Source organism: Etheostoma cragini, chromosome 19 (genome assembly GCF_013103735.1).
Source record: "Etheostoma cragini isolate CJK2018 chromosome 19, CSU_Ecrag_1.0, whole genome shotgun sequence".
Lineage (NCBI taxonomy): Eukaryota > Metazoa > Chordata > Actinopteri > Perciformes > Percidae > Etheostoma > Etheostoma cragini.
This window is the reverse complement of record NC_048425.1, coordinates 8,482,747-8,503,926: the sequence shown is the minus strand read 5'-3', so window position 1 is coordinate 8,503,926 and position 21,180 is coordinate 8,482,747. Positions and strand designations below refer to the sequence as shown.

The window sequence follows — 21,180 nt, the reverse complement described above, 5'->3', positions numbered from 1 at the left end:
AAACAGTTAAAAATAAAAACATTAAGCAACAATATTCATTCTGTAAGCTTGAGACTACCTTCACACTAATTAGTCAACGTTAGCGCTACCTTTCGTGATCACCCTCAGTGTCACTACCCTTCACGACTCGATTTTCAGAGACGTTACCTTTCGTCTTCTTGGACTCTATATATAGTATGACAAGTAAAAACTGTGAGTGTGACAGCAAGTCACAGAGAACATTTTGAGATGAGTTTTTCAAGGCTCCACTGGCTCCTAGTGATGTCATCAGCCACTCTAAGTAGGAAGTTGGCCAAGGGGGTTGTGCAATAGGTCACCATTGTCAGAGGGTGTGCACTGTGTGTGTAAATTCAGTTTGCTTGCCAGTCAAAAGTGCCCCATGACTTTGTGCTTGCAGACCCAGACCCCCCTCAAATCTCAAAAACCCATCGGCTCTACACTATTCACACAATTGACCTATGTTGGGATTCCATACAGTTATCTCTTTTGTTGAAACCTGAAAGTTTGCACCCCTGCAGTGTAATAGAGGTCATTTCCTAAGTAACCCTAACCCACAATAGAGCTAATATGCACACAACTTACATCACTCAGAGCCGATAAGGTTAAAGGATTAGCCTGGTGTTATTTTATATTTCTGACACTGTGAACAAATATGTGCAGAGCCAAACCAACGTCCATCGTCTATCTCTTGTTACTTTGTGACTTACCTACCCGGTCTGTGGCTCTCTGCTACCAACCCGTCCTGCAGTGTCCACGCTTACACCGAGGCCGCGCTCTGTTCTCTGGATTCTGAGAGCAGACACTGTTGTAAATATTTTTAATCCTGTTATCTCGAGAACACCAGTTAATTTATTGGTAAGTTGTTGGAAAACAGGCGGTTGATTACGGAATCATGCTCTTGAGATAACATGATTAAAAATAATTGAAATCATAGCCAGTGGCTATGCAGTTTATGAAGCAGTATAATGAAAGTATTTAGAGCACATGTGTCAAATTCAAGGCCCAGGGGCAAAATCTGGGCCTTCCCAGATTGTGATCAGGCCTGCATATCAATTTAGGTTCACAATAGAATTTGGCCATGAGGTTTTGGTCACTATTTTATGACGTCATAGGCACTTTTTCCAATGTTTTTTTTTTTGAGACAATCTCTTCAATTTTTTCTGACTTTTTTGTTACTTTTTTGACTTTTTTAGAATGAGAAAGCTACATGAGACGAGCAATAATCCAGTCAAACTATTCAACGTTTCTCTCATAAATAAAAGCATGTCAATAAACTCTCCATGTCTGGTCCTTGATGCCTTGATGTGATTCTAATTTTTCAGTTTGGTCCTTGGTGAAATTGAATTTGACACGCTTGAATTAAAGAGAGACCAAAACATTGTTGGTTTGGGTCTGCACATGGGATTTGATGGGGATGGGATTTTTGTTGTTATCAACGTGTTTTGCGTAAAGTGTCACCAACTAGCATAGCTTTAGCTCAGCAGTCAGACCAATAATCCCTTATATAATTACAATTTGGCATATCTAAACAAAATTAACAATTACCATCAACAGTCAAAGCTCTTAGGACCTAAGCTAATGTTAGCAATTAAGTTTAACAAAGATTATGCAATTAATTGTGCGAAAAATTGGATAATTGGGCAATTATGCAATAATTGTTATAGGCCTAGTAGAAAGCAATCACACGTGAACTTTGCATCATACACCACATCGATATTATTTCTGTTTCTGGATTAATCAGACTGGCTGGCCACGCTAGCACAACCGTGTTAGCTAAGGCTAACGTTAGCTCTAATATCAGCAGTATGGGTACATACATTGACAAGGCTTTACTTACATTTCAAACCATTGCACATATCCCAAGCTATAGCACAGGATGCCACACACAGTCCATAAACACAGGTTAGGGTCTCTGTAGAGGCACACCAGGACCAATCTTTAAACCTGACTGCTACAGCAAAGCTCCAGGAACACACACACACATACGCACACACACACACACACACACACACAAGTCTGATATGTTTTTCCAGAATTAATTATTCCTTTCTTTCGACTTATTTGGCTGAATCCCCAACCAGATGTTAATCAGTACAGATAAAAATGGAAATCCAGGTACTGAGCCTTAACATCAGTTACTTGTGTTTGCTTCTGTTATTCCGCCCCACTGGATCTGACTCTTCTTCTGCTGCGAACATCAGCGTCGTGACATCAGTATCACACGCCGCCTCTCTCCAGAGATTTTCTGTAAAGAATAATTGGGCCCAAAGCCCGGCTGCAGGAATTCAGTAAAGGTCAAAAAACAAGTGAAGTCCGAGGATCACACTGAACAAACAAATGTACACATCATTGTCAGGTACGTCTCTCTACTATGGGCAATGGTTGCCATGACAACAGCAAATGGGCTATGTAATATCCATGACGTCTTATGTGGGATGTTTTCCAAACCTTTGTAAACTGTCATTCACACACTCTCAAACACACAGTCTCTCTCTCTCTCACACACACACTCTCTCTCACACACACACACACACACACACACACACACACACACACTCTCTCACAAACACACACACACACACACACACACACACTCTCTCACACCCACACACACACACACACACACACACACACACACACACACACACACACACACACACTCTCTCTCTCACAAACACACACACTCTCTCTCTCTCTTGCTCACACACACACACACACACACTCACACATACACACACTCTCTCTCTCTCTCTCTCTCTCTCTCTCTCTCACACACACACACTCTCTCTCTCTTTCACACACTCTCAAACACACACACACTCACACAAACACACTCTCTCACACACACACACACATACACACACAACCTGTTACCGTATCAAACCAGTAATGATGCTACCTAGTGACTGAGCAGACACAGGAGGTTTCATTTTGTATTTAATGTGAATCACTCATCAGTGTCAGTGACTGTTATACATGTGTGGTATTCCCATGTCATCATGCGAGAAAAAGAAGGTCATTGACAGTGGAGGTTGCAAACAAGCACAAGATGGTGTCTAAAGAGGAATTGTTTTTATTAGGTGACATTTGGTGGCTGATGTCAGATCAGTCTCTTAGGGCTTTAAGGCTTAAATATGCAACACTACTTCATAAATAAATAAAATGTTCTACATTATTAGTCTGTTTTCATGCCTGGTTCTCCTTTGGGCCAGAGGATTTTAGTTTGACAGAATAAGGTCCATTTAGTGGCTTACCCTGGGCCTTTCAATTGCTTTTCAGAATTGTTGTTTAACGCCAGAAATTACATTCACATGCAGGCAATTTGCAACATCATGTATGTTTTGAAGGAAACACAATTGCTGCCTGGATTATGTTTTCTATTGAGAATTAATGTTTCACATAAGCGGGATGGATAAGCATAAAAGAAAACTGCATCTAGATCAGTTTGATGATAGTCAGACATTCTTTTATGGAGATGGGCTTGTAAGATGGCTAGTGTGGCGGCGTTTACAAAATGTCATAGAAACGGTTTGCCAGATTGGATGTATATACTAGAAAACGGGGAAAGTAGCTGAGCATTCTGGAGGGCACCTAAGAGGGTTTGTAAATGTGAATGTACTGTATTTATATTGCGCTTTTCTAGTCTTGACAACTACTCAAAGCACTTTTACAACATACAGGATACATTCACCATTCACACACTGTAGCCGACATTTACACTCCGATGGCACAGCAAAATCCACCCGCCACTGTGGCAGGTGGTCAAAAAAGTTAATTTCATGCCCTGGTTCATATTATACAGTTAGCGTTACGGATGAATTTGTGGGTTAGCCAAGAGTTGTTAACTATGGTCAAAACAATCATACTAAAAACAACTGAGCGTGTTGAACGGTGTTGCAATCTTTCCAAAAATGACATTAGCTACTTGTCAACCAGCACCTCTGCAGTAGGCACCAAAGCACTTTTCCTCTTTGTTCCCCCTACAGGTTAGGAGCGGAATTGTCCCTTACTGTTACCATTATCGTTATTCTTATGTCTCATTCCAACGAGTTAATAAACTGAAACCATTTTGGAAACATTATTTTAAGGTACAAAAGAGTCTTTGGTGTTAGATCAATTGATATTGAAATCAATCAATATCAATAAATAAGGTCTCTGTTGTATAACTGTGTTGCAAAGTGGGATGTAATCATTGACAAAGCAATGCCGTGTGGCAGAAAAAAACTTGTATTACATTCACTGTTTGTCAGTGTCTCTCTGCATCAGATAGCGACACTATAATCACCCTTTGGCATCCGTATGGGACATTCTGGGCAGAGCAGCAGCTTGACCACAGTGCTGTCAGATCAGCTAGTATTAAGAGCGGTAATGGTAGCGAGTAGTATCAAAGACTGAAAACAAGGTTGGTTGGGTTAAAAAACATAAATTTCACCCAAGAGACCGGGTTTGTGTGCCATTTGTGTCCCGCGTGTCACTGAAATGTACATTTTGTAAACGCCTCTTGTTTTTATTTATTTATTTTTTATTAAACCTAAGCTGTCCCATTCTCGTGCTGCATGTCAGTAAAATTTACGCCCCGACCCAGAGCGTCGAAAAGTGTCCCCATGAGTCCTGATCAAGTGTGTTTAAATAATGACGCCAACAGTCCCTACCCAGAGCGTCTAAATACGACCCTAAAGACTTTTTGCATCAACGTGTTGAAAATACATGTAACACAAAAATGCTGAATACACACAATTTTTCCAGAACATACAAATTTACAACCTGACACAGAAGATGTAATGAGGACTTGGTTTTCCTTCTCGCTTTTGTGAAACAGAAATAAAATAGTTACCTTTTAAATGAATGAACCACAGCACTCAGGAATATGGAAGTGTATCTGTTCCACACCGGAGAGTCAGTGGCGTGGTGGGACTATTCCACTAGGTGGGGTTACCACTCTATTGATGGCATTTTTTAGTATTTTAAAACATTAACATTTTGAAATTTTCTCACAAAAGTGTGACAGAAACCCCTGAGAGTGAATGATTTGGATGTTATTATCATACTGTCGGTGATGTGCTGTGGACAGATCTAAAATCCTCGCCCGCAGAGTAGGCAGCACAGACTTACTATTAGGTTCATAAAATGTACCCAAGTCCATGAATTATGTAGGATTTTATAGTAGTAGTACACATACATGTACTCTTACATGGCAATCTCTGTTGTATGAGTGTATTATGTATGTCAGGGGTGTCAAACTCAACTTCACCAAGGGCCACACTGAAAAATGTGAATCCCATAGAGGGCCAGACATGTATGGTTTATTGACATGCTTTTATTTAATCAAAAAAGTCAGATATCTTTGACTGTGTTATTGCATGTCTTATGTAGCCTTCTCACTTACACTATGGTGAAAAAAAATCCTTAGCCATCATTGAATTTAGCAAATTAAGCAAAACAATAATTTGATTTTAAAAAAGCAGGCTACAGCCAACTCACAACATTCTGTTTCACCAACGCATGCTCACTCCCAACGTGTAAAACACAAACGTTTGGACAGTAGCTTTCTGTGTATGATGCAACAAAAAAGGACACCCTTTGGTGTGTGTGTGTTTAGAACGTACTGGGGAGAGCAGCATTGAGATGGGGTTTAGCGAGCAGTATGTAAGGGGGTAATTCCCCGTAGGGAGGTTGTCGGGGGGGTGGTTGGGTTTAACACAGGGACTTTCAACCAGGAGCACTGGGTTTGTGTCCCACGTGTGTTCTTAACTGTCCCATTAATGCAGCGTGTCAGGGAAGCCGCTTTCTTCTTTAAGTTGTTATTCGGCCTGTTATTCCCGCGTATCACAGAACAGGTCGCCCACCCACGACCTTTTCCTTAACCTAACAGCATCAAAAGGGACGTCAATAGTCCCGACCAAGGGTGTGTTATATAACGCTAAAGGAGACGAACAAGCGTGTGTTATTTAACTAAGACAAAGGCACCTGATCAAGGTTTGAAAATCCCTTTTGGATTCATTGGGAACCTAAATTGATATGCGTGCCAGATCTAAATTTGCAAGCGGCTGAATTTGGCCCTTGGGCCTTGAGTTTGACACATGTGATCTATGTGCATGGTGTCACTCCTTCATCAGTGTGGGTGCTCACATTGTTGTCGTTATAGTTTTTGGAGTGAACAGCTTTAACATTAAACCTGCATGGTCAGCCAATGGAGAGGATGTCTGAATTAAAGTAGGCCTACCTGGGTCTATAGCCATAGCTAATGTACTGTACATGGATATTACCCATCAAAAATACATGCCAAAAAACTAATAAATCTTTTGCAGACCGTGGCTGGATGGGATTAGAAGCTGGAAAAACAGGCGTTAATTGACATTTACAGGGCTATATGAGGTTGACAATAGATTATGGTTGTATGGTACTCTATATGCAGCTGCAGCGAAGACACTGCAAAAAGTGGATCAACTAAAGCATCACTTTATGTATAGGAACTATTAAGTCAACTCCCATGAATGCAGGAGGCTAATAGTATGCACGTGTGAGTTTCTCTTCTCTTACCTCCAGCAGTGTTTCTCCTAGCTTCTGTAATTGCAGCATGTTTATGTTGCATGTGTTTTTGGGGGTTTGTGTGTTTTTTACTTTGCATCTTTGCACTTGTTCTGTATTTGCAGCGAGATTGTGTGTATGTTGGGCCATCGTAGTGCGTTTGCCATGTTTGGCCACTGTAGTTTTACAATCCAGTTGCTTCGCCGTTGTCATCAGGTTAGCACCCTCCTTCCTTTCTGTTTTGTTGCTTGGATCACAACTACAAGGCTCAATGGTAAGAGGTGAACTTCTTCTTTTACACCTTCTGCTGGCTGCTGGCCATCTTACCGCCCAGTTTTTATCCTTTCTTTGCAGCTAGAGACAGTTGCTGCTTCACTCAGCAGCCTCGGTCCAGGACCTGATGTGCCTGTCGCATCCCATTTAGCAGCCTGGTGGTTGACATTTCTACAAAACCTCTGCAGCCGATCTCCACTGGGAGCAACCCCGTTCTCCAATACTTTTGTTCTGCCTCAATTGCTGGGTGAGAATACTTCAGGTGAGTTTGAAGATCAACCTTCATTTTTCATATCTCTGGCTGTATCCAGTAGGCTCAATTCAAGAGAAACCAAACCCGTCTGGTCGGGCTTCAGATAATGCAGTGGTCTAGTTGTGTGTGACCACACATATTGTAGATGCTACTTGCATCAGTTGTATTAGAACTGGAGAGTACTCTTCATTGAAAGAACAAACAATGCCACAAAAGGCATTTCTTGATGAAAAGATGTTTTTGCTTTTCTCCCAACTGGCTGGATCAATAGTTTCATAGGTAGATCACATCATCCAATCACCTGCCATGCATTTTTTGAAAAGACTTGCCCTTTTCCAAACAGTTTCCATTGATGGCTGTGGCTAATTTGCAGTTTTTAACTGTCTCAGCTTCATTACAGCAGTAAAAAATTCTAGCATCAAAATCTTCTGCCATGTGTCTGCATTCTCATTGATCTTCCATCTGTCTTTTTTTCTTCTCAAAATCACTGCAACAGCACGTTTTCATTTAATCAAACTTTCATCATTTTCCTTTTTTATCTCTTCTTGAGATGTATTTTTCAGGGAAATGAGTGGGTTGTGTGTCCCTCAGAGACTGCATCAGGCTTTGGTGGAGATAAGACTTGAAACAGTAGAGAGATAGGAGGTAAAAGTGTGTGTGTGTGTATGTGTGTGTTTTTAAGAGAGAGAAAGAGAGAGCGAGCATGTCATTGCGCAACCAAAACAAATGTATAGGAGACAAAGGCGACAGTGTGTGTATGAGAGAGAGAGAGAGAGAGAGAGAGAGAGAGAGAGAGAGAGAGAGAGTGTGTTTGTGTGTGTGTGTGTGAGTGTAAGAGAGAGAGAGAGAGAGAGAGAGAGAGAGAGAGAGAGAGAGAGAGAGAGTGGGCAGAGATTGTTTAGAGAGGCAAAGGAGAGCGTAGCGGCATCAAGCAGCACAGAGACCAGTGGATGCTGACAGACGCACAGCTTCTGACGGGAAGAGGGGAAACAGAAAAGACAAGATTCTCTCACTCCAGAAGAGAGAGAGGGAGGCGGAGAGCCCGTATACTGTCCATGGCCATCCTCGTCATCCTGGGGATTAGGATTGGAGGACAGCAGCCTTTGAGAAGCCACACACGGACGGTAAGTTATCAACGCACACCTGCACGACTCAAAGTTAATCATCAGATTCAGTGAAGGTCAATGCAACCAAAATGGTGTCAATGAACAGGTCCAGTTGGAACTTTGTCACTCAATTTTCTATAATACTATTTAAATATATTGATCATTGACATTGATTGACATTCTCCAAAAAACATCCATTAGCGCTAGTGGATGTTTTTTGGAGAAGGTCAATATTACCTGCAAATGCCAGCCCAAACTAATGTTCAAAATGTTTGTCTTTAGTATGGCCATTTCATCAGTGACAAGCTCAAACCAGTCCACTGTGCCTTGGTGTCAGAATGCGACTATCATTTGCTCAGTGGAAGTCATTAATCAGACCTGCCAAATGTAGGACTGGAGCATTATTTGAAGGACAGCAAATAACAGCAACAGTCTAGAGTGATTAAGTTATTTAATCACATTTATAGAACAACATAGATTTCAGGAGTGGTAAACATGTACTTAAAAATGTGAATGTGTACATACTAGTGCAGTGTCCATTCAAAGCGTGCCTGGTCTCCGGTATTGCTGCTTACAGCGTTCTCAAGAACCGTCAGCTCATCCTACTTCCTTGGGTCTTGCAATATTTGCATCCGCTAGCAACGATAAGAGAAAACACTTCACTTTAGTATACTAGATCAGTTGTTCTCAGCCTTGGGGTCCGGATCCCCCAAAAGGGGTCGTGGGAGAATTTCTGGGGGTCGCCAGATGGGTGGGGTTAAAATAAACGAAATGACATATTCTAGACTGGGGAATGGCTTTTGCATTACAGTGTGAGTTAGGTACATTCCATGTGTTGTATTCAGAGATGCATTTGTAAATCAGGAGGTCCCGGAACACATGAAAGGGGTCTAAAGGCGGGTCAGGGGGAGAGACAAAGTCACACACGCATCAAAAGTCCACAGAGCCTGGAGCACATTGGACAAGGCTAGGTGCTAGCTGCTCAAAGTCAACTGTCATTACAGCAAAGCATTGTTTGTTCACATAAAACCCTCAAAATCAGCAAGGTGCGGCGTGTAGAAACATCAGTTTGTCAGTCTGTCGAACAGACAGACAGACAGACCGACCGACAGACCGACAGACAGACAGGCAGACACACAGACACACAGATAGACAGAGACTCTTTCCATTTTAGATGTATTTAAAATGATTTGAATGTATATAAATGTTACAAATGCCGGGTTAATCTATAGCTTTACACTGTATGTACTGTATATAGATGAACCAATCTTGCAAATAACACTTCCATATTAATGTTAGTATATTTAAAAAAATGAAACAGTAATTGAATGCAAACCTCTGTATTGTTAATGCGCTAAACACCTTTTAACACCATGTTTACTTTCCTTGGTAGAGACTATATTTAGCACTTATACATCGAGTTGTCGGTTTAGCAATCTAATGTGACAGTCCTGCAATCAAGTCTTTAGACATCTAAATTGCTCAGTACCTGTTGACGTATTAAAGATTTTACTGACAGTTCTCACAACTGAAGCAATTGTTGTGAGATTGTCATTTGATATATAATCAAGCTGATAAGAATTATGGAAAAATAAACCCATTTTTTCAAGCAAAAATGCAAATACATCCCCCACTTTCCAGCTTCTCTTTATTGATGATTTGCTATAAGAAATATGACAGCATCCCCTTGGACTCTCCAAACTTGCAATGGACATCTTTCACTATTTCATTGGCCAAATGATTGATCAGTTAATCGAGAAAACAATTGTCAGGTTAAATAAAAATAAAAAGTAGTTAGTAGCGGCTCAAAATCAAACTAATGGAACATGTATTTGTATATTTTGTGTACTGCTGTAACACTGTAATTTCCCATTTTTGGGGATCAATAAATATCCATCTATCTATCTATCTATCAATCATCAAAAAGTCATTTAATTATTTCTCTTGTTTCGATAACTAAATCTCAGCGACGCTGTCGTGTCATACCAATGAAAATGCTAAATCATCCAATGAATTATCTCGTGATTGCTGTCCATCTATCCTACCAGGCATGTCAGTACAATGGTAAAAATGCATTGCAGCATCATCATGTAGAATGTCCAGCAGCAGCTGTAATCATCATCAACACGGTGTCATTTTCAGCATCAGGTATGCTCTGCACTGCGGGCCGGCAGAGAATCCGAGCGGGTCAGATGTCATGATCATCTTCTCTTCAGCTCTGTGATTGTTGGAGAGACAGTAGGTAGAATGCAGACTTTTCTCAGTCAGTTCTAGGGAGGTAACAATGCATTGGGAATCGGTTAAAAATCTATTTTAATTTGCAAAGATTACACCCGATGAAAAATGAATCGCTATGCAGTTTTTTTAAACAGCCCAGGGTGTGATGCTAGCTAACATTACATAGCACGTTACTTAGCATACAGTCTGCAGCTAAAGACACAGAGGAGACTCACTGCACTTTGAGAAAGCATGTGTACGGCTCTGTAAGCATGTGTTGCATTCAATGTTGTTGTAAAATACCCTTCTGCCATCTAGTATTTCTTCTTTTTCTCGTTTAACAGCAAATAACTGGTAAATAAAGTTGTTCTTAAAAGTTATTATTACATTTTATTATTTAACCATGTGGCGTTAAATAAATTAGCTTTTCTTTAACCTCTTTTTTTGTTGTTATTCAGGATAAATCACTTTTTCACCTGAATAACAAAAAATGTTAAAATAGGATAGAAATAAAATAAAATACTTTTTCAGTTGTACTTTTGATATGAGGACACAGCTGCTGTTTTACACAATTTATATTAATGAAGGAATATTTTTCCGTCATTTCATTCTGTCACATAAAATTGTGAGAAAATCACATCCTGAACTTAAAATCGTGAATTGTATTCAAGCGTGAGTTGATTGCATCGTCACATCTCTAGTCAGTAGGCTAGTGCGGTTCAGCACTAACATGCTGCTTAGACTGCAGCTGGTTCAGGTCAGCGGGACTCAACAGCATGCATGTCAATTAGATTATCGATCAGCTGATCATTGACTGACTAGAGTGGCCAAGGCACAGTTTAAACAGCACTGTATGTATTCCATTTGCTAGGTCTTGTGTATTTTCTGAGCCCAATGGACTGATCAACAAAGGGTTGAGAGCACACTGAATTGCCATTCTTTGTGCCTTTTTTTCATTTAAACAAAGAGCGCAATCTAGTTGGGTGAACAAGTACTAATGGCTCATGAAGCTTAAATAAGTTAGAGAACAGCAACCCCTAGAGAGCGGAAGGATTCCAGGCTTTAGCTTGGAAATGTACTTCCGTTGATCCAGACTACTAGGGGACTGAGGTACTTAGTGTTACTGGGGGTGATTTAAAAAGTACCCCAAACCCCCTACTACCACCTCTGTGTTTCGGTCTTCGCATTTGCACAGGATGAGCGAAAATTGAATTTAATGACATTTTCCCCTGGATCATCATTCACAACACCCAGCTGACATTTATCGTTTAAAGCAAGCAATTTTAGTGAGCAATTTGTGTTACTACTGCCCGAAGTGTCAGTTAAAGTGTCAATCCCTCACCCCCACCCCCCCGAACCACACACACACACACACACCCACACACACAACCGGAGTTCTCCTCCCGGCTGTGTGGCGTGGCCGTGGATTGTTATTGATATTTTGTGTTGAAATGACAAAAATTGCTCATTAGAAATTGCTTGCCGAATGATGAACGGTTAACAGCAGACAGTAACACAGCCCCGCTGAGTACCACGGCAACACACTTTCAAATCTCAATCAAGTTTCTTAAATCCATTGATCATTTATTAGTTTCAAATTTACATGCAGGGGCGGGACTAAAAGAGTCCCCCCCCCCCCACCAGGTTTGATTTCCAGAGTACTTGGCTGCCTGTTTGGCTAATTTTCCCAGCCCTTGTCCTATTGTTTCCATGGCGACCATCAAAAATTCTGATGCCATGCAACCAGCATTGCAATTATTGTTTTTTTTAGGGGCAGAATGAGCGGTCTAGAAGACTATTGTCGAGTTGTAAACATAAACATTCTATATGGCCCCAAGTTGGTTTCCTGTAGAATGTGTAATGTGTAATGAATGTGATATTTTATTTAGAAGAATTACATTGTGTTCTATCCTATTCAATATTTCCTATAAGCATATATCCAATGCTGTATTCTCATAAATACATGTGATGTAGTTGTCACTCAATGCATTACAGAACATGTACTGTGTATTTGTGCTAAGGAGGACATCTGTTTGAGATCATGTATGTTTGTGAGACGGAGGCCCCAAACTTTTTGACCTATGACCTAGGCAGAGAGGGCAGAGCCCTGCTTCTCATGGTCTGCTAAAAGCAAGGTTGTTATGATGTGATGTCCTGAACATCTGGAAATCATTTAGATGTTGGACTCCAACCCGGTCTCACGGTAGTTCGTGAAATGGTCACGTTATTTTGATCTATTAATTTGTCAACAGGGACACAATTGGAATGGGAATGTGACCATTTCACATACTGACATGAGACTGGGCTCCAGCAGGACTCTGGGCTCTGGTTGAAAACAACTGCCGCTGGGACACGATCCACGGTCTGTTGGGGACGCAATAACGGGGAAACGAAACGCCACTCGCTGGCGACAACCGCCATGACACTGGGCTGCTCTGTGAGATGCAACAACGGGGAAATGAAACGCCACACAACGGCAACAACAACAATGGCACGAGCCGCCACACATAAACGTGCTACAACAACGGGACGGTTGTGGTTAGGAAAAGAACAGCGGGGAAAGGGATCGTCACAAGCCTGAGACGCCGACAACAACGGGACGGGTGTGGTTAGGAGAAGAAGAACACGGAAAGAAACTGCCACATGTGGGACGCGATTCTGGGTCTCAGGGGTGAAAGTCCTGTGTTGTTTCACTCATCCACCACCTCCATCCCAACCAACCTCCTTATGCGGATTTTCAGCTTTTCAAAACTGCTCACTACCGTAATTGTGCTGTTATCATGAAAGATGCTTCCCATTAAAATAAAATACTTTAAAATGCGTGCTCACCACCACGGAAAAAACTAGAAAATTGTGTCCCTGTACACAAAACATTAGATTAAATTTAATTTCACTGCCATGAAAACTGGGCTGGGAACTCTTTGTAGCCAAGCAATTTTATATATATATATATATATATATATATATATATATATATATATATATATATATATATATATATATATATATATATATATCTGGCTTTGTGGTGGCAAAAGTGATCCTTGTATTAAAGCTATACAGTAGATCGTAGTTTCTGTGGCCCAATGAGGAATTGTAAGTAATGACAACAAAACTGCATGCGATTTTGGGTCATTGGAAAGTGCTATACAAATTGAATTAATTATTATTAAAACTGTTGTTGCATGGCACAAGCCTTTCATAATCGTTCTCTTTCAACCCATCTTGTAAAGTGTCTCAGCATTGGATACCGACGCAAAACCTTTAGCGTCTGGGAAGAGCAGCGGCTCGACCGCGGCGCTGTAAGATGACATAGTATTATAATATATTTTAAGAGTGACAACTTTAGCGAGTAGTATGAAAGACTGAAAATCTGCACAAGGAGGCAAGAGGTTAGGTTGGTAGAAGGAACACAGGACTTTCACACAAGAGACCGCGGTTCATGTCCTGTTCTTGTCCCACGTCACTGAAACCTACATTTTATAACCCCGCCCCCGATATAATTACTAACACTGCCTCCTTTTTACTCGAACGGGAAAGACGCAGAAAAAATGAGCAGAAAAAACAACAAAACATGCAAAAACAAAAAATACAACCTCAAATTTACTGAGAAGCCAATTTTCATTATCCCATTAACTCTGTATTTGGCAAAATATGGCATTTAATTTGCGTTTACTTAAAAGGGGTGTGGAACAGGTTTTGTCAAGTTTCATCACATCCCCGTGATCAAGACCGGCCTGCTGACAGTGGAAATGGTACGAGTGCTCGGGGGGGCCAGGACCCTGAGGGCTTGGACAGGCTTAGGTGTGACAATGTTTCAGCTGGTTTGTGGCAATTTTATTACATTCTGATTTCTTTGTTAAAATGGAAATAAATCAGGCGATGAAGAATACTGAGCTTACTAAGTGCACTTACTAAAACCTAATCAGACCCCGGATGGATAATGGATCATTATTTCAGACAGGTGCATTGTTTGGTTTCTGAGGCTCTGAGGAAAACACAAAGAAGCTGCCGTGCTGCAGTCTGCCATGCCGTGTGCACTGTAATGAAAGGGTGCTTGAAGGGAATTGTTTTGTTTATTTTGCATTTACCCCTGCAGAATTAACCTACTTCTCATCCTCACAGTACAGGTTTTCTTTCGCTCTCTGGGAAACAGTTATTGGGAAGACCTGTACAAATACGGTGCATTCACTTTGACTAAGGACTTATGCATATGGGAAGAATTCAAAACATTCTTATGAACTGATGAGATATTGTATGAAAAGTTACGCACAATAAGACATCCTATGAGGTTATGGCGACCGTCGGCCGGTCATGTGACAACCAGTCCTGTGAGTTGAACTGACAAATGGTGACTGTGAGTTGGGTACAGAGCGCCAGGTACAGAGCTCTGTGAGGTTACGGTCGTTTCAGTGGCCGTTGATGATACGGTTAGCTGACAAAAAGAGACCGGCTTGTGGCGACGACAGTTAAATTTGGACACCAAAACAACTAGTTAAGATTAGGAAATAATGGTGGTTTGTATTACTTGGGATTTCCCACCTTCTGGTCATGTATCCCTGCCTCTTCTGAATTATTTTTCATCCCCTGTGGGGATAAACATATGTATGTATTTATGTATGTATCTCCCCTCAAAGTGATCAGTGCTACTTTACCAACAGACCATGTATTATACACCTTAAATGGAAGTATTTTAAACTACGTAACTCAAAGCTCTGTAAGGTGAACAGTCTATCGTGCAATAAAATCAAAGGGGCAGTTGCTGGTTGTATTTAGCCGCTCAATGCATTCTCATAAACAGGCCGCTATGTTATCATACGAAAATGGTATGCACAACAAAAATTATGATATTCTATGAAATTTAGAGACCGCCGGCTGGTCGTGTGACACCGGGTGTGAGCTGGCTACAGGACCCGCAAGATGGTAATGGAGTTGGATAGTGGATTTGTAGGTGAGAAGGGGGATTTTATGTTTAATGTAGGACTTGATTGGGAGCTAGAGAAGGTGGGGAAGAAAGATGAGGGTTGGGGTGGTGTGCTGCTAAGTTGAGGAAAAATATGAGACAATACTGAGGACCAAATGAGCGATTCCTGGGTGAAAGTACTCAGTTTGTGCCACAAAGTGAACTGAAAGCTGTTATATTTTACATGGACACCACGTTGTGATGTTCCATTTGGAGATTACTTTTTGAGATTAATAAACAAGTGTTTGGCATGCCTGGCCGAGTGGCTTAATATGCATGGTGTTGAAAGGGGGATTTAATTCTTGTATGTTTTGCATGACTGCAGTTGTTAGGGGGAGGGAGTCTATGGAAGTTAATCTGTGACAAAACTATTAAGAAAGCACTACACATATCTGGATTTTAATTGAAAAATCCAGATGTGAGGACTGTGTGTGCAGAACAGGATTTGCGTTAGTGTAATTGATATTTCAAAACTATAAATTATCAGATTTGAGTGAAGAGTAGGATTTCCTTTGTTTTGTTTTTTGACTTGTGTGATTGCTCAATGTCAATGAAAACACTGATGCAATATATGTAGATATTTCTGTATCTCTCTTCTACTGACGTTGATTTGGCTGCATGTTTTTTTTGGTCTAACAAGCCGCAACTTGCATTTCAGTCACACTTGTCTCGGCCTCTTATGTCAACTAGTTGCCAGTTATTGGATTGATTTTTTCAACGTTTCAAAACATAATCAATCAGGAAAACTCTTCCTCTGAAAAATCATTGTGTTTAACAAACTGCTCACACTCTGCAAACTTGGATTTCATCCTAATTATTGCTCCAATCTGCTTTGTAGTATAATGTAACTGAGTACAATTATTCAAGTACTGTACTTATACTTTACTTTTCATGCCACTTTCTACTACATTATTCTGTATTGTTTACTCCACTCCATTAATCTGACAGCTAATGTTAATAGTTCCTTTACAAATTAAGACTTTTTTTCCGGCGGCAATGGAGCAATCCCGTCAGTGAAAAGTCAAGGATGGGGTAAGAATACCAGGGTAAGCCAATCAGAGGTGGAATAAGGCGGGCCATAAGGCACGTCCTTTGACATGGACACTTCTAGCTGATCCGATCTAGCATCTACCGAAATCTTGAGCGAGCTTCTACCTCTGAAGTCTATAATCGTTTTAGTAGACAGTCTTGTACCTTTTGGCTTTTTGTATATATATCAATAAAACATTTAATAACTTCAATGGAGGTATTACCCATTAGCATAGCTCTATGACAGCTTTGACAACCAAGAAAGGTTTCCCTCTTCTCCTCCCTTTAAATTCTGAAAGAGCTGTATTTAAAATGTCTTTGAGGCCTCTGGAGGACAAACGTGTGTTTTATAAGTTACTCATAGTAACTTATAGTGTTCATTGTTAAAATAATTGTTGTCTTATGTCCAGCACTTCCAGGCCTAATTTAAAGGAGATGCTGGCATGGAGGTGTCAACTGAGTAAACATAAATTAATTAACACAGCCCTTTCCCCCTCTTAAATTGACTCAGGGGACTTCAGCCAGGCTCAGCCATCTGTAATATTTCATTAATTTCCCTACCACCATGGCAATCTAATTAAAGCTTTTAGGGAAACTCATTGTTCTCTTTTTTTTTTCCTCAAGAGAAACCGGATGTTTGGGAAATCAATTCTAAATGCACTTTTGTGCGTGCCGAGCACCTTACATGTTTAGGGTTAATCACTGCTATATTTAAACTGGCAAAGCCGTGCAAAAGCTAACAAAATTGCCTTTCAATGGAATATGAAAGCATGGAATTATTATTTTAATGGATGATGAATGTGTTTCTTACTGGAAATTGCATTGCTTAATATAATTAATGCTAAACCTCTTAAGATATTCTGAATCTGGTTTGAAGTCATGATTACTGACTGATGGCTTCTGTGTTATTTGTGAAAAGTGTGGCAATGCTTAATTATACACTTCTGTCGTTTTAAGTGTTTCCAGGTAAAATCAAGATGAGAATTAAGACATTTTCATTCACATGGTGATTTGTTGTACACCTGTGGTTCGTTTTCTCTGGTCCGAATTAGTTTGTATCAGAGTTTTTAAACTTGGTTTGGTGTCGTTTTACACATCACACAAACTAAAAGGCATTTCTACAAACCACGCAAGAATGTTCACTCCGCTTATTGGTCAAATGTGTCTGGGGCGGGACCAAGAAAGTAAGTGTTTTGGAATAGTGCATATTTCATATTCCTCTCGATGAGAGGCAAGCGGGCAGGTATGGAGGCGTGAGAAGCGGGCGCAATACTACAAAAGTGTCGCTGGTCACAATCACTACTAAAGGGAGACTTGTAAAGAAACTTGCTTTACAATGTTTTTGTAAATGTAGGACATGGTGGGTTAAAAAACAGTGGCAATAATGTTAAAGAAAGTTAAAGGCCCGGCTTAAATACCAGGTGAACTGCCTGTGTTTGAGGTTGCTGCTTCCGAGATCATTACATAGTACTGTCAACAACTAACTAAAACTAAAAATAATATGTGCAACTCTAAAGTGGATACCGAGCAATAATTAAGACCTTGTGAGTTGAATTGTGTGGTACTTTTTTTCTACGTGAGTGGCGCGCACTGTAAATCAATCAACATGTGACTGATTCTTGCAGTTTGTTTTTTCAAGCGTTATCAAGACAAAGACAGTGGTGCTTTTGCTTGTCAGACAGCACAAGACTGGAGCTGTGTTCAAAACTGTTCCGTCATTCACTCACTCACTACTCCCTATATAGTATTTATTAACTGGTGAGCTATATAGGGAATGCCCAAATGGGATTTTGACACTATACTGAAAAAACCTTGTTGCGTCAGTAGATGCACCCGTTGTTTGTGTGACGGAGGCGGGTGCGCCCAGCATCATGTAAACAAACCCAAATTAAAATACTTGTAATACGTCCCTGAAACAAACCAAGGACTCGAAAGAACAGTAAAAGGTTATATACAGTATATGTTGCATGTTACATTTCCACTGTTCAAAAACAAAAGTTGGCTCCATATTTACTTTTTTTATTTATTGTGGTTTACAGTAGTGGAATGTAAGGTACAGCGTATGTAGGCATACAGTCAAATTAGCAGTGCATTGTGGGTATTCATTAGTGGACTGTATAGTACAGTCCAAATTACACTTTTTATTCTGTTTTCTGTAACGGAATACGTTTTGAAATTATCCTTCCCAACACTGGTACACCACTACAAAATGCCAAAAACACTATATAGTGCACTATTTCTGTGACAATTTCAAACACAACTTGGATGTATCGGGTAGTGTCAAGTTAGAACTTAAATGAGGCTATAGCTAATTTAGCTAACTTTAGCTATCTATAATAACAGTCTGTTTAGGAAAGATATAATCTTTATGTCCCTCATTTTTCGGCCAGATGTCTGTTACATTCTGCTTTCTATGTGTTGGCATTCTAAACTACAGTGGGATTAATGGTGACTAGCTGCTCCTCAGATCTCTGCAGGGTAAATCCAGACAGCTAGCTAAACTATCAATCCAATCTGAGCTTTCTGTTGCACAACTAAAACAACTTTTGTAGTTAGGCTACACATGTTCCACCAAAACAAGATCCATCCAAAAGGTTATTTTGCAGCAGCACCGTGGCTCTGTCCGGCACTTAGTGCCGCCCACATCGTTTGGGATTGGTTTAAAGAAATGCCAATTAACCAGAACACATTTTTCACCCATCCCACAATGCTGTGTGGACTAGATAGACCCTTATATCTTATTTTCTGCTGGCTTAAACTTGAAATTGTTAGTTTATTCTAAAAGCAGTAACGTGTTCGGAAAATAAAGTGTCACAAAGCGGTGTTCAGTTCACAATGTTCTCAGGGTTTAGAGAGACACAAGAGTATCTACATTTTCTTACATTTGCTTCATTCACTTTGAAGAAATGAGTACATAGAGAAAAGGGCACAGGGTTGGTTCAAGGTTGTTTCACAGATAAGAGAAAGAATCTATGATACAAATTTACGAGACCGAAACAGATGAGAAGCTTTCTTCAGCGTTTTCAGAGAATGGAACGGAATGTATTCGCTGCAGGAGGCGTTTTTTCAACACCCAGCAAATGCTTCTCAAAATACTAATAAGTAGTCAAGACAACTTGCAGTTAACTGAAAGTCTCTAAAACCTTTTAATAATTTAAGTTTGTCATATTTGTCTCAAATGACTTGATTAGATTCATTTAGAAAGGTTAGAGCAATATGAACCACTTAAAGGGATATTTCACCGTTGGAAAAATAATAGTTGGATCAATTATGTAGTAGAAATGGGATTTTTTTTTTCCTCAAAATTGGTGCCTTCTAGACCGAGAAAAAAACAGAAAACGTGTTTTTGGCTCATGTGGATGAAATGCACCAAATCCCAAAATGCACTTGCTAGAGGCATTGGGCGACACTGCTGGCTGAGGTGCTGGTCTCCGTAGCAGCCGAAGCTTCCCTAGCGCGTCTAGTATTCCGTCTGCAAATTCTACAATCTGTGATTCTGGACTTGCTTTGGCTTCCTTTGGGTCCAACCCCCTATGGGCGGGTTGTAGTTCAATAGCTCTGGGCAAAAATGCTTTCAACAACGCAAATTACAATTTTTGCATTATCCAAGGTTTTTCCCCCCTCCACACACACACAATACAGAGATCTCTTGTCTCATGGGGGAGGGAAGCACAGTCGTTGAAACCTACTACCGGGTTTCTTCATATGCAAAGCTTAATAATAATTGCTGAAGTATCCCTTTAAGAGGCACCTCTTGTGTGTCTCAAATTCCTTCAGCCGTTCTGATGTAGGATCCGCAAAATGAATAGCACCCTAGGGACACTTTCTACAGCACATTATATTTACTGTCATTTTGAAAAAAATATATTTAGTCTCAATGTGGTGTAAATGCCGGTTCAAATCTCTCTTTGGACTGCGAGGAATACAAACCTGGCAGGAAATCCTGGGTGAATTCAAAATTATTTGAAAGAGAAATTTCACAAATGGTCTCAAACTAAATTAATGTTGAGTTTAAATATCCTATGTTACAGGAATAAACTTCAATAACAGTTTCTGTAGCCCCAATTAGGAAGTCTAAGTTTTGACAACAACTCCGCCATTACATCCATGCGACACAAACCTTCCGTGATCGCGCACCGCCCCCATTCCTCCTCCGAGCAGTTACTAACAGGGAGGATTTTTTTTTTTTTGTCTATTTTTTGACCATAGCTTTTTACTGTTTGGTAATATTTTTGAAAATCTAACTTGCTCACAAACCGAGCTAACAAGTTTACAGGGTAATTTTAGGGCCATCAATTCTGAACATGAAACTCCTCATGAACCGGCATTCATCAGGCAGATATGAACAATTCATGAAAAGTTTGCATCAATGAAAAAGTAACTTTTTTTTTTTCAACCTGGTCCCTATTTTCCATGTCTAAGTGACTGATGGGAACAACAATCTTTGAAATTGATGCAGTATCAAGTAAGAAGCTGCCAAAACAAACAGCAACGTAGCATTAACGGTTGACCTTAATTGTGCCCATTTTATTTACCCACCCGACGCCATTCAAATAAACATTAATTCATCATAAGAAAACGCAATTCATTTACACAAAATGATTATCAAAGCCGTCTTGGTTCGTCTTTCCACTGCTTCAACAATTACCACTCTGGTTTGGTCAAAAAAACTAAAAGTACTGATTGTTTAAATGGAGTCTGGTGAGTTTGGTTTTAAATAACACAGATCTTACTCTTTTTAACCTTCCTATGGTGTTAGGGTCCCGACGGACCCGTTTTGAGTTTTAACATGCATAAAAGCACTTCATACA

The 21,180-nt window shown here is 40.2% G+C and overlaps 1 protein-coding gene across 2 annotated transcripts in view; it reads left to right on the top strand.

Moving 5' to 3' along the window:
* Nucleotides 1–7,875: 7,875 nt before the first annotated feature.
* sstr1b (somatostatin receptor 1b) overlaps nucleotides 7,876–21,180 on the top strand; it is a 23,701-nt gene continuing 10,396 nt past the window's right edge. Inside the window, exon 1 of one of the 2 annotated variants that reach the window (XM_034856814.1) lies at nucleotides 7,876–8,178. The gene's annotated coding sequence lies outside the window, so the exon portion shown is untranslated. Of the gene's footprint in view, nucleotides 8,235–21,180 lie in introns of both variants that reach the window. The other variant, XM_034856813.1, reaches the window with a different exon arrangement.